Here is a 9235-nt window from a genome sequence, read left to right as displayed (position 1 = left end):
TCACTGTGACGTAACGCACAGAGAAAAATTTCAAACTGCTTCTTACACTGCTTACTGTCTACCTTGAGCTTTTATTTTTTAACAAAGATAATTGGACCTGACAAAGATACTCAGAATAAAGCAGGTGCCCATATGTAGAAGAAGGGATCCTGCAGTTGCACAGACACATTGCGCTTCTGCATTTTCCTGTCATGCTTTGTGCAGCAGTGACCTGAGCGCGCGTTTCCTGCTTGTAGGGTTGCGTCCCACGGAGCGGTGTAAATGTTGCAGACCTGGTGCTCTTCGAAAGCACACCATGAGGCTGAAGCCGTACCATTCCCCGCGGAATCACACAGATTTAGGCATTTGTTTCCTGCGAGGTTCTCTTGAAGTGCCTCATCCAAATGGATGCTTGATTTTAGTCGCATGTTACCTTCTAACTTACTACCTGCCTTTGTTTTGAAAGTGCTCTGGAGAGGAGAGCAACTTCTGCATTCTCTGAATGGCATGCGTTTCAGTCTTAAGCAACAACACATGAAGTACTTTGACTTTCATGTAGGAAGCAAAGGACGTGTAACTGCGAAAGATAGCAGAGCCTCTTCAAGGAATGCCTGTGAGCCAGGAAGAGGGTAGCGAGGTGTTCAAAGCTCCAGAGTAACTGCAAGGAAAGATTGAAGAAAGAGGGTTGCCTGAAGAGGAGAGACCAGAAAGACCCATTTTCGAAAGCTGTAAAAGATGGTTACAAAAAGGAAAGGGTTCATGTGCTCCTTTTCCATGTTTGGCAGGACACAGGAGTAAACAGGAGTAACACAAATTGAGGTTGCCTGCATAGGATACTGGAGTATTTTGTGTGTCATGAGAGAAGGGAAGGGAAGGGAGAAGCGAAGGGAGAAGCGAAGGGAAAAGGGAAGGGAAAAGGGAAGGGGGAAGGGAAGGGGAAGGGGAAGGGGAAGGGGAAGGGAAGGGGAAGGGGAACGGATAGCAGATAGAAATTCTGCAGATGAGCTATTACTGTATAGATGGGCATGAAATTAACTTTGAAGAGCTGGTTTCTGGAGAACAAAGAGAGCCCAGGCTCCAGAGGCCTGTAGAATGCTGGAGTGGGGTGGTGGGATGTGTTTCCCAAGAACGAGAGCTCCGCTTAAAGCAGAGCACCCTTGAGGAAATGGCTGGGGCAAGGCATTGCCACCTTTTTCCAGGGGAAGTGAAGCAGAGAGGCTTGTGCCTCATCTCCTCCGTGGACCTGACCCCCATCCCATCTCCTGCCCCCATTCCTGTGTCCTGTGGTGTAACAGGACCCCCAGTGGGTGCACCCCATCCCTTGAGGCCTTAGCCCCAAAAGACGGCTCTGCCGCTGCTAGTACCAGACCACAGTCTCTGGATCGAGCGTGCGAGGCTTCTGGGTGGAGGTGGTGGTAGGACCCAGCAGACACATGAGGAAACAGTGCACGTAGCAGCAGCAGAAGGGGGAGAAAGCAGCACGGGTGGGGATAGCAACACCACCAAGATTGATCATAGTACTGAGACTTTTTCTGCAGTTTTCATGCCTTTTTTTTTTTATTGCCTAATAATTGGATTTCAGGGTCCGGTATCTCTTTGAGGACCAGCCAGAGTCCCAGCTGCCAGCCCAGATGTGGTTTGGCTGGCCCCTGAGGCAGCCTCCCAGTATCACTGATGGTGCGGTGCCTTCTTAGGGGGCTGGGAGGGGTCCTCAGGTCTGCCGGCCCTCCTCTTCTGGGCTCTCCGGGGCTCCCCAGGGGCATGTTCGATGCCCCATCCGGGAGTGGAGGGCCTGGGTATGGCCTCCTGAGTCCTTCTGCGGCTCTTTGTGCTCTCCGTGGGTGGGAACGGGGGCAGAGGGAGGGCTGCCGGCACACCCACGAGGGGCTGGGCTGGAGGCAGACCCCCCCTCGGGCAGCAGTGGGGCCAGGGGCAGGCACAGGGCTGCCCTCCAGCTCCTCAGCAGCACGGCCAGCCAGCTGGTACATCCAGCATCGGGCGTTCCTGCTGCACAGGCGCATGATGATGTGAACAAGGCGGTCCACAAACCTCGCTGTGGACCTGCCCAGGAAAGGCCACAGCAGACTGTAGAGGGTCACCACCTCCAGCCCAAAGAGCTGCAGGCTGTAAAGGATGGCCCTCTCTGCTGCTTAGAGATCCAGGAAGCCACCCGCCATGACCCACAGCTGGTATCGCAGCCAGGGCATCATGGGCTGGAGCAGATCTGGCCGCTCTCGGAGGAGCGACACCCGGTGACGAGGACTGGGCCTGATCACAGGAGCCCTGGGCGCCAGCCTGGCAGCTGCACGGCGATGGGCATTGCGGGCGGCTTCAAGTCCAGGAGCCTGGTCAGTGCTGGCTGATGGTGCTGCAGGTAGTATGATAACCTTCTCTTCAGAATTGTTGGCCCCCGCACGGTGTGCATGATGAAAATGATCTGGCTCCTGCAGAGTGGGCATTCGGGCTTTGTCTTAGCCCACCGACGGATGCACGCGTAGCAGAATTGATGGAGGCATGGCATCACGTCGCTGGCCTCCTCCCGGCTGTCCAGGCATATTGGACAGCGGTCGTCCAGCTCCGTGGCCATGGTCTCCAAGTGCTGCGGTGGGCTGGGGGGAACTGGTGGTGTTTATAGACGTTCCCTCGCACTGGTGCTCAGCAGTGGGTGTCATGCTAGGAAAGGGAGAGAGGCCACGGTCATTGGCTGGCCTGGGACGGGGTGGAAAAAACACCGAGGTCCCTCCAGAAGGAAACCCTCCCAGCTGCCCACCCCAGTGCAAGGTGTCCCCGCACAGCTCACCTCTGCTGCTGCAAGTGCGCCTCCTGGGTGTCCTGGCTGCCTGAAATCTGTCAGGGCCAGGGAAGATCCTTGGGTGGCTCTGGGCTTGGGCATGGAGAGCTGTGAGAAACAACTCCCTGAGCGCACCACCAGCACCAGGTGTCTCTCAACACTCCACACCTGGCTAACTCGCTTGGCTGGAGCATTGGCATCAACTGGCTGGGGAATGCTCAGCGCCCGAGTTTAAGCACTGAGGGAAGTGAGGTCACAACCTGTCACTCAAGGATGCCAACAGTCCCCTGATGCTAGTTGACATCAGCATCCGTCTCTCAGGGAACTCACAGTCCATTGCTACGCGACATCAGCATCTATCCGCTGGGGGACATCACAACAGGTGATCCTTGCCCATGGTGATCACCCCAGCAGCGCTGTGGCCCCAGCACTCTTGTCCAGGGTTACCGCAATGCCAGTGTCCCCTCCATGCCCCCATCTCTTGCCTAGTGCTCAGCATCGGTGTTCCTCACCAGTCACCAAGACCTCAGCCGTGTCTTCCCAGGACTCCATCAGGTCACTCTGGCCAGGGCAGATGTCTCCAGGCACATGCAGCAAGAGGGTTCATTCCACAGCACCTCCTACCTCCCTGGGAGACTGCAGGACAAAGTCCTGCAGGCTCTCCCCGTGCTCCAGCACTGCTGGCCAGCCCTCTGGGCTCCCCTGCTTCCTCCCCCGAGGGTCACAGGCAGCTCTCAGGAATTTTCTCCTGGATGGAACCTGTGTTTGGTGTGCACCAGGATCCACAGGTCCTTTTCTGCCAAGAAGCTTTCCAGCTAGGCAGTTCCTAGAATGTGCTGGTGCCTGAGGTGATTCCTCCCCAGGTGCAGGACTCTGCACTTGCCCCTGGTTGAACTTGACGACTGTCCTGTCGGCCCATTTCTCCAGCCTGCTGAGGTCCCTCTGGGTGGCACCATGAATCAACCGGCACTCCCAGTTTGGTGTCATGTGCAAACTTGGAGTTCCAGCAGGGACTCCTACATGGCATGTCCCATGGGTTTTCATTCCGTTCCATAATCAGTTCAAGGAAGTTTTAGGATGACTGTGTTGTGATTTGGTTTAGGCCCTCAGGATGGACTCGTAACCTGGAAGTGCTGCAGTAGCCCTGTAACAGTTCATTGCTGATTAGATTTGGGCCCAGATGAAGAATATTTTTTGTTTAAAGACATTTAGCTTACAAAACTGAGGATACTATATTTTTGAAAGAGTTAGTGCTTTTAGCAACATCTGCCCTACCAAATGACATGTATCATCCTCTTGACAGGCTTCTAAAGCAATCCTGCTACTCTTGAAACTGTCGCTTTGTAGTTTCCTGTTTCCCAAAGGCATCAAGATGGGCTACTTTTTTACTGGTTCTTTTGCTGAACAGGTATTTTTGCACCTTTGTCACGTGTTTTCCAGGTAGTTAAAGGCAACTGAAGAGATGGGAAGCTGAAAGAAAAGCTGTGCAAAGGGAAGAGAGAAGAAATGTTGCAGTAAACTATTGCAGTTAACTGTTTATTGCATGTTTCAATGCACGATATGACACACAAACCACCTCGGAATTTGCGGGAGTGCGCACAAGAACTGAGGTTCGGCCACTCTCCGTAAGAAAAAATACAGACAGACCATCTGAGCGTGGCGGGGAAAAGCCCACGCCAGCCCCCTCTGCCCATTTCCAAGCCGGACGGGCCTCGAGGCTAAAGGCTCCGAGGTGCTCGAGCACCCCCGCCCGGGCGAGACACCTGCAGCTCCCGCACAGCCCCAGCGGCGAAGCCCGGGCAAACGCCGTCCCCCCGGGCGCCGGCCGGCACCCGGCTCCCCTCAGGCACCCCCCCGCCATCTTGCGCGGCAGCCGCCCTCGCCCCGGCGGGGCTGGGGCAGCCGGCGGGAGGGGGCTTCCCGGCCCCTGCCCCTGGCCCGGCCCGGACGGACGGACGGAGAACAGCGGGGACGCGGCGCGCGTGCGGGGCAGGGACGGGGGAACACGGCGGGGGAGAGGGGGCGCCTCCGTTCCGTCCCGTCCCGTCCCGTCCCGTCCCGTCCCACCGCGCGCCCCCGCGGCCGCTCACCCCGCTGCTCCTTCAGCGCCATGACGGAGGCCACGTAGTGCGCCAGGTCGAAGAAGGGGAACATGGGCAGGCGCGAGAAGAGCTCCGGCACCTGCCACAGCTCCATGGCCGGGCGGCGGCACGGCGGAGCGGCAAGCGTCTGCCCAGCGCGGCGGCAGGCAGCCGCCAGCCCACCTTCTGCTCCTCCCCTCAGCGCACCATGAGTGTTCGTGTAAGGACTGTGCCAAAAGACAAGTGTCCGTCTTCGCCCCCTCTCAGTATCGAGGCTCTTAGACCAGTGGACTGCAGCTTTCCCGAGCTGGCTCTCGCTTGGGCTGAGGCTCTGGCAACCCAGCAGAGAATCATAGAACCATAGAACGGTTTGGGTTGGAAGGGACCTCGAAGATCATCTAGTTCCAACCCTCCTGCCATGGGCAGGTAACTTCTTGGGCAGCCCTGCCCTGGTGCTTGGGAGTGGGAGGCTGGGAGAGCAGGAGGGACACGTTGCCTGTTGCAGCCCTTAGCTGAAGGGAAATCATGGTGCTCTCGGAGAAATTCTCCCCTTTGGCGTTCCCGCACTGCCGAGACAGTGATGGAAAGCATACCCCGCGGTCGGTTGCTCTTTGGTCATGAAATACACATGTCCCGGAAAGCACGACGATGTTTATTGGATGCAGAAAAGGCGGATGCCGAGGGGACGCAGCTGCACCGTGCTGTTGTGTGGGTCCGGAGCAGCAGCAGGGCCACCTGCACGCTCTCCCGCGCCCGACGGTGTTGGCTCCAGAGAAGCGTTGGGTGCGGGAGCTTGCTGGGAGATGGTGTCGGAGGGCCCCAGAGCTGCGTCCGGCCTCAGTCCACAGTCAGGCCCTGGAGCTTCTCCCTGTCTTTATTGGCGACCAGGCCCCGGAGCTGCACCCGGCCACCGCCTCTGGGCATCCCCCGCAGCTGCAGCCAGCCTCTGCATGTGGGCATCTCCCGCAGCTGCGCCCGGCCTCTGCATGTGGGCATCTCCTGCAGCTGCGCCTGGCCACCACCTCTGGGCATCCCCCACAGCTGCAGCCAGCCTCTGCATGTGGGCATCTCCTGCAGCTGCACCCGGCCTCTGCAAGTGAGCATCTCCTGCAGCTGCGCCCGGCCACCGCCTCTGGGCATCTCCTGCAGCTGCAACCAGCCTCTGCATATGGGCATCTCCCGCAGCTGCACCCGGCCTCTGCATATGGGGATCCCCTGCAGGTGCGCCTGGCCACCGTCTGCGGGCATCCCCAGCAGCTGCGCCCGGCCACCGTCTGCGGGCATCACCCACAGCTGCGCCCGGCCACCGCCTGTGGGCATTACCCGCAGCTGCGCCTGGCCACCGCCTCTGGGCATCTCCTGCAGCTGCAACAAGCCTCTGCCCATGGGCATCCCCCACAGCTGCGTCTGGCCTCTGCCCATGGGCATCCCCTACAGCTGCGCCCAGCATCTGTCTGTGAACATCCCCCGGAGCTGCTCCTGGCAGCTGCCTCTGGGCATCCCCCGGAGCTGCGCCCAGCCTCTGTGCAGGCTGAGGCCCCGGAGCTGCTCCCTGCCTCTCTTCGCGGTTGTTGCCGGGAGCTGCTCCCTGCCTCTCTTCGCGGTTGTTGCCGGGAGCTGCTCCCTGCCTCTGTGCACGGTTGTGCCTCGCAGCTGCGCCCAGCCTCTCTTCGCGGTCGGGCTGCTCAGGCCCGCTCCTGCCAGCCAAGGAGTGTCCGTGTCCGTCCATGGGCCGACTGTGCAGGTCGGAGCATCGGTGCGGGGACCGGCTGCGGGCCCTCTCCGTGGCCGTCCCCCTGCGCAGGCTGGCGGGCGAGCCAAGCCGGTGCTCCTCGTAGGTGCCGTTGCCTCGCACCAAGCGCAGCAGCATTCTGCAAGGCTGCTGGCAGAGTGGGCAGTCCTGGAAATTCCTGACCCACCCCCGGATGCAGACCAAGCAGAAGATGTGCATGCAGTAGGCCAGGTACACTGCATTTTGAATGCTTCCCAGGCAGATGGGGCACCGGGAGTCTGCTGCTTCCTCTGCTGGCCCTGCCTGGGGCCGCTGGCTTCTGCTGCCTTCCCTTGCAGCAGAGCTGCTTTCCCCCATGGCTTCCTCCTTGCCCGACATTATGTCCTGCCAAGAGAGAAGCGCAGAGTGTTGGAGCACATCTAACGGAGGGGTTTGCTCTCAGCCCACCGCAGGATGCATGGGTAGCAGAATCAGTGAGGGCATGGCATCACAAAGCTGGCCTCCTCCCAGCTGTTCAGGGACATGGGACAGTGCTTCTCCAGCTCCGTGGCCAGGCTCTCCATGTGCTGGGGGGAGCTGGGGATGTCAGGCTGCTCCCTCTCACTGGCACTGCAGCAACGGGTGTTGCACAAGAACGGGAAGAGAGGCTATGATCGTGGGGTGGCCTGGGCAGAGGTGGAAGAAATACCCAGATGCCTCAAGGACACCCTCCCAGCTCCCTGGCATGAGGTTGCCCCACACAGCTCACCTCTGCTGCTGCAAGCGGTCCACCTGCCTGTCCCGGCTGCCTGAACTTGTCAGGGCCAGGGAAAATCCTTGGGAAATGGCTCTGGGGTCGGACACTGAGAGTTACAACAAACAACTTCCCGAGCACGCCAGCACCAAAGGCTTCACTCCCCACTCCAAGCCTCGCGACCTCGCTCAGCTGGAGCGTGGGCGCAAAGTGACTGGGTGAGACTCGGTGCCCTAATGTAAGCAGCGAGGGATGCATGGTAACGATCCATCGCTCGGTGATGTCACAGCGCTGCAGCCCCGGCAACTGTGTCCGGGGTACCACAATGCCACCGCCCACTCCATCCCCCATCTCTCATCCTGTGCTCGGCATCTGTGTTTCGTGCCGGTCACCAAGGCCTCGGCTGTGTCTTCCCAGAAGCCTGTCAGGTGTACGCTGGCCATGGCAGACGTCTTCAGGCAAGTACGGCAATAAGGTTCAGAGGAGACCACCTCACACCTCCCTTGGAGGCTGTAGCACAAAGTCCCACAGGCTCTCCCCACGCTCCAGTACTGACTGGACGACTATGATGACTATGCGAATGTGTCAGTGTTCTGGTTTACAGTTTGATTATTTAAAGACTTCAGAAATTAAATGTATACGTGTGAAGTGCATGCACGCACAAACCTTACATTACGGTATTAATATAAAATATAAATTAATATATACTATAAGTCCTATCTCATACTGCAAGATTAAAGCTCCAGCTCTGAGCTCTCCAAAAGTAGTAACTGTTGGATAGAGTTGCTTGTACTTCTTAATTCTCCACATGCCTTTAAATGAATAGATGTTTTCCCTAGAGAGAAGTCATGATGTGACAGTAAAACGGGCGTAGTCGGCAGGATAGCCATGGATAAACTGCCGCGAAAACAGAAATGTGCCCCTTCCCCAACTGGGAAAGAGTGGGCTCAGAAGTATTGGAAGGATGAGGAGAAAGTGATAGAATGTGTCGAAAAATGTCAGACTGAGCAGCAATTTAAAGAGGGGAAGGGTTTTTGTGTAGTACTTGGAGCCCGTTTGTCTTGTGCACAGAAAGAGGCTGAAGATTTCCCTGTCTCTTCCAAACGGATTGCTGATGTAGAGTGTATTGCTTTAAAATCAGAAATGAGACATTGAAATCATCACTAGCCTTTGAGAGGGAGACAAAAGAAAAACTGGAAAACCAGGTTGATAAAATTTTGATTGAAAATGATAAACTTATGACTGAAAATTATAAACTTGTAACTAAAAATGATCATCTTGAAAGTGAAGTGGACCACCTTAAAACTGCAGTGGACCATCTTAAAACTCCGCTTGCAGCAACGAGAAGCAGTTGTTGCAAAAACAATCCTCTGTTTCGGCTGAACAAGACCCTAAGTCAATACACTAACACGGACACTGCGACTTGGGACGGGGACCTTTGGAGTGATAGCGATGACAGTGAAATCAAGGGGACCCCTGATCCTGACTCTCAGCCACTCCCTTTAAGACCTTTAGTCAAGACCGAAGCTGCTATTGATAACAACAAAGAAATTCACACCACTTTGCCAACAGTCCCCTGGTGTCCCACTGAATTGGCCAAATAGAAAGAAAAATCACAGAATCATAGAATGGTTACAGTTGGAAGGGACCTCAAAGATCATCCAGTTCCAACCCCCCTGCTATGGGCAGGGAAACCCTCCGCTACACCAGGTTGCCCAAAGCCTCATCCAACCTGGCCTTGAACACTTTCAGGGATGGAGCATCCAGAACTTCTCTGGGCAACCTGTTCCAATGCCTCACCACCCTCAGAGGGAAGAATTTCTTCCTTAGGTCTAATAAAAATCTACCCTCTGCCATTTTAAATCCATTGCCCTCTGTCCTATCACTACATGCCCTTGTAAAAAGTCCCTCTCCATCTT

The sequence above is a fragment of the Tauraco erythrolophus genome, chromosome Z, assembly GCF_009769465.1.
Source record: "Tauraco erythrolophus isolate bTauEry1 chromosome Z, bTauEry1.pri, whole genome shotgun sequence".
Taxonomy (NCBI): domain Eukaryota; kingdom Metazoa; phylum Chordata; class Aves; order Musophagiformes; family Musophagidae; genus Tauraco; species Tauraco erythrolophus.
Note: the sequence above shows the minus strand (reverse complement) of the source record.